Source organism: Ananas comosus, linkage group 2 (assembly GCF_001540865.1).
Source record: "Ananas comosus cultivar F153 linkage group 2, ASM154086v1, whole genome shotgun sequence".
Taxonomy (NCBI): Eukaryota; Viridiplantae; Streptophyta; class Magnoliopsida; order Poales; family Bromeliaceae; genus Ananas; species Ananas comosus.
The window spans coordinates 9,290,223-9,299,794 of NC_033622.1; positions in this window are offsets into that span (position 1 = coordinate 9,290,223).

A 9,572-nucleotide genomic window follows, 5' to 3' on the forward strand; every position below is an offset into this window, starting at 1 on the left:
GTGGAATGTAAAATGTAATAGCTGAGATGAATGCTTGTAATAGCAAGTAGATTTATGTTTTTGATACTTCCTTATGCAATCTTTGGTTGAAATGTGTTCCTAGTTGGAACTTCGTACATTGTATTGATTGCGACGCCTTGAACGTACAGGGGAGACTCTGTCCACGGTACAGGAGAAACCCTGTCCGTTCGGCGGTCTGTTAGCGTGCCGAATCCGACCAAAGAGGCGGGCTCGCGGCGTGACAAATATACTCTAAATAGTCCATTAGAACCATTCCTAACTCATTCCAAACCCTAGTTTGGATTCTACCATGAGAGGGGATGAAGCTCTCCTTCAAGCTTCACCTCCAACACTAAACCTATGGTCTTGATCTCAAATGAAGCAAAAGAAAAGCTTCAAAAACTCAAAATGCTCTATAAAAATCATTTCTAGGTCACATAGCCCCCATTTACAGTTTTAGCATGATTAGGGTTCAAAGCTTACCTTGTAAGCTTTCTCTTTCCAAGCTAGAGATGAGGGAGAGGGAGTTTCTTCACTTCCTCTTCTTCTTCTCCACTTTCTTCCTCTTCTTTTCCTTCTTTTCCTTCTTTTTTTCTTCTTTGCCTTCTAGAGAGAGAGAGGGAGAGGGATGAGTTTGGGTGTGAGGGAATGAGAGGGAGAGGCTCTCTCAGCCCTAAACATGACCCACAGAATGCATTTTTGCAGATAAGTCCCTCAGCTTTCATCTCATTACACTGCCCGAACTGGGCAGTTCGCGCAGCCGGGGACCGGTCTCTCCTTCAGGGACCGGTTCCCGAAGGTCGTCCCAGCATAGCCAGAGCTGCTGCACGCGATGCATTCGGTCTCTCCTTGGGGGACCGGTCTCTCGGGGACCGGTATCTCAGGCAGGGACCGGTTCCCGAGAGCTGCCTTCCCAGGACTTAGCCGATTTTTCGGTTGTCTCACTTCATAAGCGTTCGGGGACCGGTCTCTCCCTCCAGGGACCGGTCCCCGAGAGCTCAAAACTGCAGAATGCAGATTTTGATTCTATAGCTCTCAAAAACCTCCCATAACTCGCTTTTAATCACTTTAACACCTTCGGACTTTCCGAAGTGTACCGTCCTTGCACTTTGGTCAATTTGACTAAAGTTGGACATCTTTATTTTCCGAATTTTCGGTATATTACAAACTTCGTTGTAGTTCTCACACCACTAACCCTACAGGTCCTGGCACGAGCGGGGCGGCGGAGGACCGAAGCAAGGGTTTGGCGCCGTAGGTAGCGGCCACCGGGACTTTATACATTTTGTAGCCATTCCTTTTTGATATACTTGTATCAACTTTATTCTCTTGATTTAGAGATGCAAAGTGTAAACAATCATGTATTTGGTGGATGACTAAATGTAAAAAGATATGATGCAAAAATGTAATAGTTTTACTTGAATTTGGTTTAAATATAATCAAATATCATGTATGTTGCTTAATTAGCTTAGAGCTTTCGCCTCCGTTGTTGCTTGCCCTCGTGCAAGCCTTGTATTATATATGCAAATCTCTTGTTGATTGCCTATTTATACATGTTGTTAGAGCCTTGGGTGGACAGGGGAGGCTCTGTCCGTTCGGCGTCTATTGACGTGACCCGAACCCGACCAAATTGGCGGGGATTGGGGCGTGACAGATATAATGGTATCAGAGCGAAGCGGAAAGCAAAAGTCTAGGGATGACCTAGAAACCCTAGGAAATTGGAGACCTTAGGAGTTTAGGAAACGTTTAACGTGGACTTGGTTTATGCGAAAGCGAATAATTGGGTCAGGGTCAACTTCCTGGAGAAGTAGAGATTGGACTAGGGGCTTAATTGCTTGTCGTAACTTAACAGGACCTTGTTGACGGCAGCTCGGACCACATAACACGAAAGTGAAAATAATTAGCTTTGTGCTTTTCGCTTAATTGTGGGTTAGCTACTTTGAACGTGTAATCAGTCACGTGTGTCGAGTGCTCCAGAAGATATGTGCATTGCGTTGCAGACGCTGATGGCACCACCAAGGAGAGTTACGAGGGTCCACCGGCGGAGCTCGGAGGAGGCCCGCGCAGTCGGTCGTACGAAGTATGCGAGTTGCGAGCTCCATGGTAGCGCTTTGGCAACGGGCTATGCGAAAACTCAATGGAGCAGAATTGACAGCTCCCAGAGATGATGGCACACCAGGCCGCGGGCAGCATTAGTGCCGTAGGTAGAACTGCATGGGTAGCGGCTAGCGCAAGCGCCAGTGACGGCTGACCTCTGGCAGCATCGGGTTCAGTCGGTTCCTATTTCCAATGTGCTTGAGGCCGGAGCGAGGCGTACGTAGCGGTGCTAACGGCATTCAAGCGTTTCAGACCCTCGACCTTCAACCGCGGAGTCTGGATGTGAAGGATCCGTGGGTGACGGAATTGGTTGGCCGCGGTGATGAGACTATCGAGGATATCTCATACCTCGAGAAAGGGATAACAGTTCATCCTGGCGGCTCATTTTTTGGATGGTCGGCTAGTTGTGGTGAATCAACGAAGAAGAACCCGCTGGGCAGACTTCACTATGGAAGGCGGTTTTCGGAGATGCTTGCTTATTGAGTAGTTCCACGAAGTGACAGAAAGACAAAAATCAAGGTGGATTTTCGAAAACTAAGCAGAGGAAGCAGAATGGTGGGGAGTTACGAAAGGAATTTACGCACATATTAACTGCATGCGGACTTGTTCACGGCGATAGGGGAATGACGCTAGGTGTTTGAGCGCGTTGGACCCGAGATTTTCGAAGTCAATTCATGCATTCTCGTGAAGACCTGTGAGGAGTTTGACCCGCGCCTGGGTGTGAGGCGGAAATGCAGTGCGCTGACGAACTTGAGGCATTTGAGCAAGGATAAGGAGGAGAAGACTAATGAACGATCCTGCTGTGATCGGCGGTCGAGTCGAGTTCTAAGCGAACCATCGGACCTCAGCGGGATCACCAGTGGCTGGGGCAGTATGTCACGCCAACAGATCCCCCCAATTTTGGTCGGTCGGGTCGCACCAAGCGACGCCGAACGGAAACCACCCCTGTCCGCCTAAGGATCTATCAACATGTAGATAAGATAGCAAGTCAAAGAGAATTGCATATGTAATACAAGTTTGCACGAGGGCAAGCCAAAACGAAAGCAAAAAGCTTAAAGTTAATTAGCAATCATACATGATATTTGAGTTACATTAATCAAATCAAGATAAACCAATTATTAATTCACATCTATTCAACCATTAATCTTTTACAATTTGTCATCCACCAAATACGATGATTGTTTACCCTTTTACATCGCCTAAGATCAACAGAATAAGGTTGATTACATGTGTATCAAAGGGAATGACATAAATGCATAAATCCGTGCGCTACCTACTGGCCAAACCCTTGCTCGGTCCTCGCCGCCGCTTGCTAGGACCTGTAGGGTTAGTGGTGTGAGAACTAAACAAAGTTCCCAGTGGGCTCGGCATCCGACCTCGCCGGCTTACCCACTAGGTCCATCCAGGCATAAGTATTACAAAGGAAAGAGAAGTAACCAATACTAGTGCAGCTAATACCATGCCTGCAAAAGAATGTCAGTGGATACATATACTCGATGCAATAATAGAAAATGCATGCATGCTCAAATCACGAAGAAGCTTTGGCTCGTACCCAATCTTACCGGTTAACGTTGTTAACCCCAATAATTCACCACTCAAAATCCCTTAATAACGGGGGACTCGAACCACCCTAGGGACCGTCAATTGGTGGGACTTTACCACGCCCAGTGGTGACCAACTCCGGAGCGCACCGCTCGAGGGGGAACGACCTCCCTCAAGCCAAGACGAAATGTGAGTAACGATCTAATCCTCAACTTGAGGATTCATAGCCACTAGTCACAATACCAATGTCACGATAGGTCTCTACCTATTCATTCTTGCCACTCTCAAGGCTTTACCTTTGACGATGTCATAATTGGTTAAACTAAGTTTAACAGTTCATCTCTCAATGCAATTCTTATTAACAATAGCTTAGGATTATCTAAGAAGCATCCTAGCAAGATTCCTAGACCCTTGGAACCAACCCTAGGGCTTCTATGACAAACCCTACCCAACCACCATGAGAGCACTTGAGCTCTCATGGGTTCCATAGAGTTCAAAGCATATAGAAGGTTCCCATGGCCAAAAACAACCCAAAGCTCCAAAACATAGGGATTAAAACCAAGCCCTAGACTTATTTCTACCAAAAACTCACCTTAGCCCAAGCCCCTCCAAGTCCTTCTTGTAGGAGAGCTTGTAGAACCCACCAAAGCCTCCAAATCCACCTTACCTTGCTTCTTCTTCTTCTTCTTCTCCAAGCCCTAGAGCAAGAGTTCTAGAGAGAGAAAGAGAGGAAATAGGAGAGAAGGGTGAAAATGGCTGTGGGAGAGAGAGGGGTGTCCACATATAGTGTTGTGACAATTGCATTTAAGTCCCTCAACTTGTTTCCCCTTGATCTGCCCAGACTGGGCGTTTTTCGCCTTCGGGGACCGGTCTCCCCGACCAGGGACCGGTTCCCGAACGGGGGTTTTCCAGGACTTAGCCAAATTTTCGAGTTTTTCAGCTGTTGCGCAGTGAGGGACCGGTCTGCCCGTCAGGGACCGGTCTCCCGAGGACCGGTCTCACCACCAGGGACCGGATGCCTCAGGACTTCCTGGCAGGCTAGCGCACGGGGACCGGTCTCTCCTTCAGGGACCGGTCCCCGAGAGCTCAAAATCTGGGACTTAGCTAGATTTTCAGATTTGCTCTCCGGGTCCCTTTTTGCTCTGTTTATGAACTCTAATGTGCTTAGGGTCCTTTCTAACTCGTTCAATTCCGCGTTCCGCTGGTTTTGACGGAACTCGGCACGATTTACGAGCGATGTGGTATGTTACAAGGTAGGAGTCAGACACAGGGCCAGATTACCTTCCCGTGCGTGATATGCGACGGAGAGCATAGAGCCACCATTTGCCCGCAGTGGGAGGGGCGGTGTTACCGATGTGGCCAACCGGGACACATGAGCCAAGAGTGCCCGGGCGGCGCATCCCCAGCTCCGTCATCAGCTTCAATTCAGTACACTCAGCGACAGCTGGCGGGACTGCCACCCGCGACATCTGCTCGACGATCGTCGGCACCTCGTCAGCCGGAGGCCTCTCGAGCACCTAGTGGGCGCGTATTTGCCACTCAGGTGGAGAAGCCACCAATCATTGTTCCTGACGACGTCGTGGCAGGTATTATTCTGATCAAAGGCACTAGGGCTAGAGCCATATTTGACACGGGTGCATCTCATTCATTCATATTAGCATCATTTGCACAAGCTCATAATATAGAGATCACTCATAATGAGGAGTATTGGTCGGTGAACACTCCCGGACACTCGATCGACGTTTACGATGAGTGCTTGGACTGCCCAGTGCAAATAGGCGATTGGATTATGCCGATCGACCTTCTAGTGTTGAAAGAAATGTGGGGATTCGAGGTAATCTTGGGGATCAATTGGCTCTCCAAGTATTACGCGGTTATAGATTGTGAAAGAAGGGTGATCACGTTCCGTGAACCCAACCAAGAGGAGTTTGTCTACCGGGCGTGCAAGGGCAAACGCTTTGCAGCCACTATATCGACGGTGAGGGCGAAAAGGATGATCAAAGGCGGCTGTAAGGCCTACTTGGCGACCATCGTAGACTCTCGAAAAGAGTACCCGGAATTGGAGAGTATTCGAGTTGTGCGGGAGTATCCGGATGTATTCCCCGCGGAGTTACCGGGATTGCCCCCGGATCGGGAAGTCGAGTTTGTGATTGACTTGATTCCCGGGGCGGCGCCAATTTCGAAGGCTCCGTACAGAATGGCACCGGTGGAGTTGAAGGAATTGAAAGCTCAGTTACAAGACTTGCTCGATAAGGGCTTCGTACGGCCGAGCGTGTCCCCGTGGGGAGCTCCGGTGCTATTTGTAAAGAAAAAGGACGGCACACTTCGACTCTGCGTTGATTATCGCGAGTTGAACAAAGTGACGATCAAGAACAAATACCCGTTGCCAAGGATTGATGACCTGTTCGATCAGTTGCAAGGGTCAAGGGTATACTCGAAGATTGATCTACAGTCGGGGTATCATCAGTTGAAGATACGGCCCAAAGACGTGCACAAAACGGCGTACCGTACGCGGTATGGCCATTATGAGTTCACGGTAATGCCGTTTGGGCTTACTAATGCCCCAGCAGCATTCATGGACTTGATGAATAGAGTCTTCCGTCCGCTATTGGACCGGTGCGTCGTGGTATTCATTGACGACGTATTGGTATATTCTCGGACCGAAGAAGAACACGAAGAGCATTTAAGACTCGTGTTGGAGATACTCCGGAAGGAAAAGCTTTACGCAAAATTAAAGAAATGCGAGTTTTGGCTTTCGGAGGTTACTTTCTTGGGCCACGTTGTGTCCGGAGATGGCATCTCGGTGGACCCAAAGAAAGTTGAGGCGATTAAAGATTGGCCTCGCCCGACGAGTGTAGCGGAAATTCGTAGCTTCCTTGGACTTGCGGGCTATTACCGGCGGTTCGTGGAGGGGTTTGCTAAAATAACAACTCCACTAACGCGCCTTACGCACAAAGGGGTGAAGTATGTTTGGAGCCCCGAGTGTGAGCGGAGCTTTGAAGAGCTAAAGACTAGATTAACATCTACTCCGGTGCTTGCTTTGCCGACGCCGGGAGAGAGCTATGTCGTGTACAGTGATGCCTCGTACGTGGGACTCGGGTGTGTCTTGATGCAAAACGGCCGAGTCATAGCTTATGCTTCGCGCCAACTGAAGAATTATGAAAAGAACTACCCGACTCACGACCTTGAGCTAGCGGCGGTTATATTCGCGCTAAAATTGTGGAGGCATTACTTGTATGGGGAACATTGTGAGATCTACACCGATCATAAGAGTCTCAAATACTTGTTCACCCAAAATGAGCTAAACTTGCGGCAGCGGCGGTGGTTAGAGTTGCTCAAGGATTATGATGTCACGATCCTCTACCACCTCGGGAAAGCAAACGTCGTGGCCGATGCTCTAAGTAGAAAGTCGGCGGAAAATTTGGCGGCGAAGGTTACGCCTCAACCGGCATTGCAAAAGGAGATGCAACGGTTTGGCCTAGAGGTTGTAGCACCGGGGGTGCCGGCAACACTTGCCACCCTGGTTGTACAGCCAACCCTGTTGGAGAAGATTAAAGGATTACAAGCGTCGGATGAATTTCTCCAAAAGGTGCGGAGTAAAGTTGAGAGGGGTAATGCCGATGATTTCGGCATTGGAACCGACGACACACTACGATATTGAGATCGTTGGTGCGTATCCAAGGACGACGACCTTCGGAAGGCGATTATACAAGAAGCGCATCAATCTCCCTACAGTATACACCCGGGCGGCACCAAAATGTATCGAGACCTGAAATTGCATTATTGGTGGCCGGGCATGAAGAAGGATATAGGAGAGTTCGTAGCGCAGTGCCTCACGTGCCAACAAGTTAAGGCGGAACATCGATTTCCGGCGGGAAAGTTACAAAATCTACCAATACCCGTGTGGAAATGGAAAAATATCGCAATGGATTTTGTGACGGGCTTGCCTAGATCACAAGCTGGACACGACGCGATTTGGGTAGTTGTGGACCGGTTGGCCAAATCGGCACACTTTTTGCCGATCCACACTACTTGGTCGGGAGACAAATTGGCTCAAGTCTATGTTGACGAGGTGGTGAGGCTTCACGGGGTTCCGGTATCTATTGTATCGAATCGGGACCCTAGGTTCACATCTCATTTTTGGAAGAGCTGGCAAGATGCATTGGGCACACGGCTCGATTTTAGTACGGCATTCTATCCTCAAAGTGACGGTCAATCGGAGAGGACAATTCAAATACTTGAGGACATGCTTCGAGCGTGTGTGCTTGACTATAAGGGCGGATGGCATGATCATTTACCGATGGCGAAATTCGCATACAACAATAGCTATCAAGAAAGTATTGTGATGGCGTCATTCGAGGCCCTTTACGGAAGGAAGTGTCGCTCGCCAATACATTGGAGCGATGTGGGCGAGAAAATGGTTCTTGGCCCCGACGTGGTGCGAGAGGCGGAGGAGAAAGTCCACCTTGCCCGACAAAGGTTGGTGACGGCGTAGTCACGGCACAAGAGTTATGCCGGCAAGCGGCGAAAGGACATTGAGTTCGCGGTAGGAGACCGCGTATTTCTAAAGGTATCGCCGATGCGAGGAGTTAAGCGGTTCGGTGTTCGTGGGAAATTAAGTCCCCGCTATATCGGACCCTTCGAGATTTTGGAACGAGTTGGTACGGTGGCCTACAAGTTGGCATTACCACCGAGACTCGTGGGAGTACATGATGTATTCCATGTATCCCAACTCCGCAAGTATGTGTACGATCCAGATCATATTCTCTCGTATATACCGATGGAGCTTCAAGAGGATATGACATATGAGGAATTCTCGGCGTATATTGCCGATCGGGAGGTGCGAAAGCTTCAGAACCGCGAAATCCCGTATGTTAAAGTTCATTGGTACGAACACGATGACCGGGAAGAAACGTGGGAGCTCGAAAGCGAAATGGGGGAGCGTTATCCTCACCTCTTCGAGGATCCGAAGTGAGGTAAGAAATTAAATTCCAATCTTAGTAGTTTCGCGGACGAAACTAAATTTTAGGGGTGGAGAATGTAACATACCACATCCTCGTAAATCGTATCGAGTTCCGTCAAAATGAGCGGAACGCGGAATTGAACGAGTTAGAATGGACCCTAAGTGCATTAGAGTTCATAAATGGAGCTAAAAGGGACCCGAGAGAGCAAATCTAAAAATCTGGCTATGTCCCAGATTTTGAGCTCTCGGGGACCGGTCCCTGAAGGAGAGACCGGTCCCCGTACGCGTAGCCTGCCAGGAAGTCCTAAGGCATCCGGTCCCTGGTGGTGACACCGGTCCTCGGGAGACCGGTCCCAGACGGGCAGACCGGTCCCTCGCTGCGCAACAGCTGAAAAACTCAAAAATTTGGCTAAGTCCTGGAACACCCACGTTCGTGAACCGGTCCCTGGTCGGGGAGACCGGTCCCCGAAGGCGAAAAACTCCCAGTCTGGGCAGACCAAAGGGAAACAAGTGGAGGGGCTTAAAGGCAATTGTTACAACACTATATATGGACACCCCTCTCTCTCCCACAGCCATTTCCACCCTTCTCACCCATTTTCTCTCTTTCTCTCTCTAGAACTCTTGCTCTAGGGCTTGGAGAAGAAGAAGAAGAAGCAAGGAGGAGGTGGATTTGGTGACTTTGGTGGGTTCTACAAGCTCTTCTACAAGAAGGACTTGGAGGAGCTTGGGGCTAAGGTGAGTTTTGGTACAAATGAGTCTAGGGTTTGGATTTTGGCTTAGAAAATTGGAGCTTTGTGCTCCCTAGAGGCTTTAGAGGCTCTTTTGAGCCATGTATACCATGGTACCCATGAGAGCTCAAAGTGCTTTTATGGTGAATCCTTAGAAGTAGTGTTTGGACCCCTAGGGTTGGTACCAAAGGTCTAGAAACCTTACTAGAGTGCTTCTTAGATGATCCTAAGCTATTGTTTGCTTA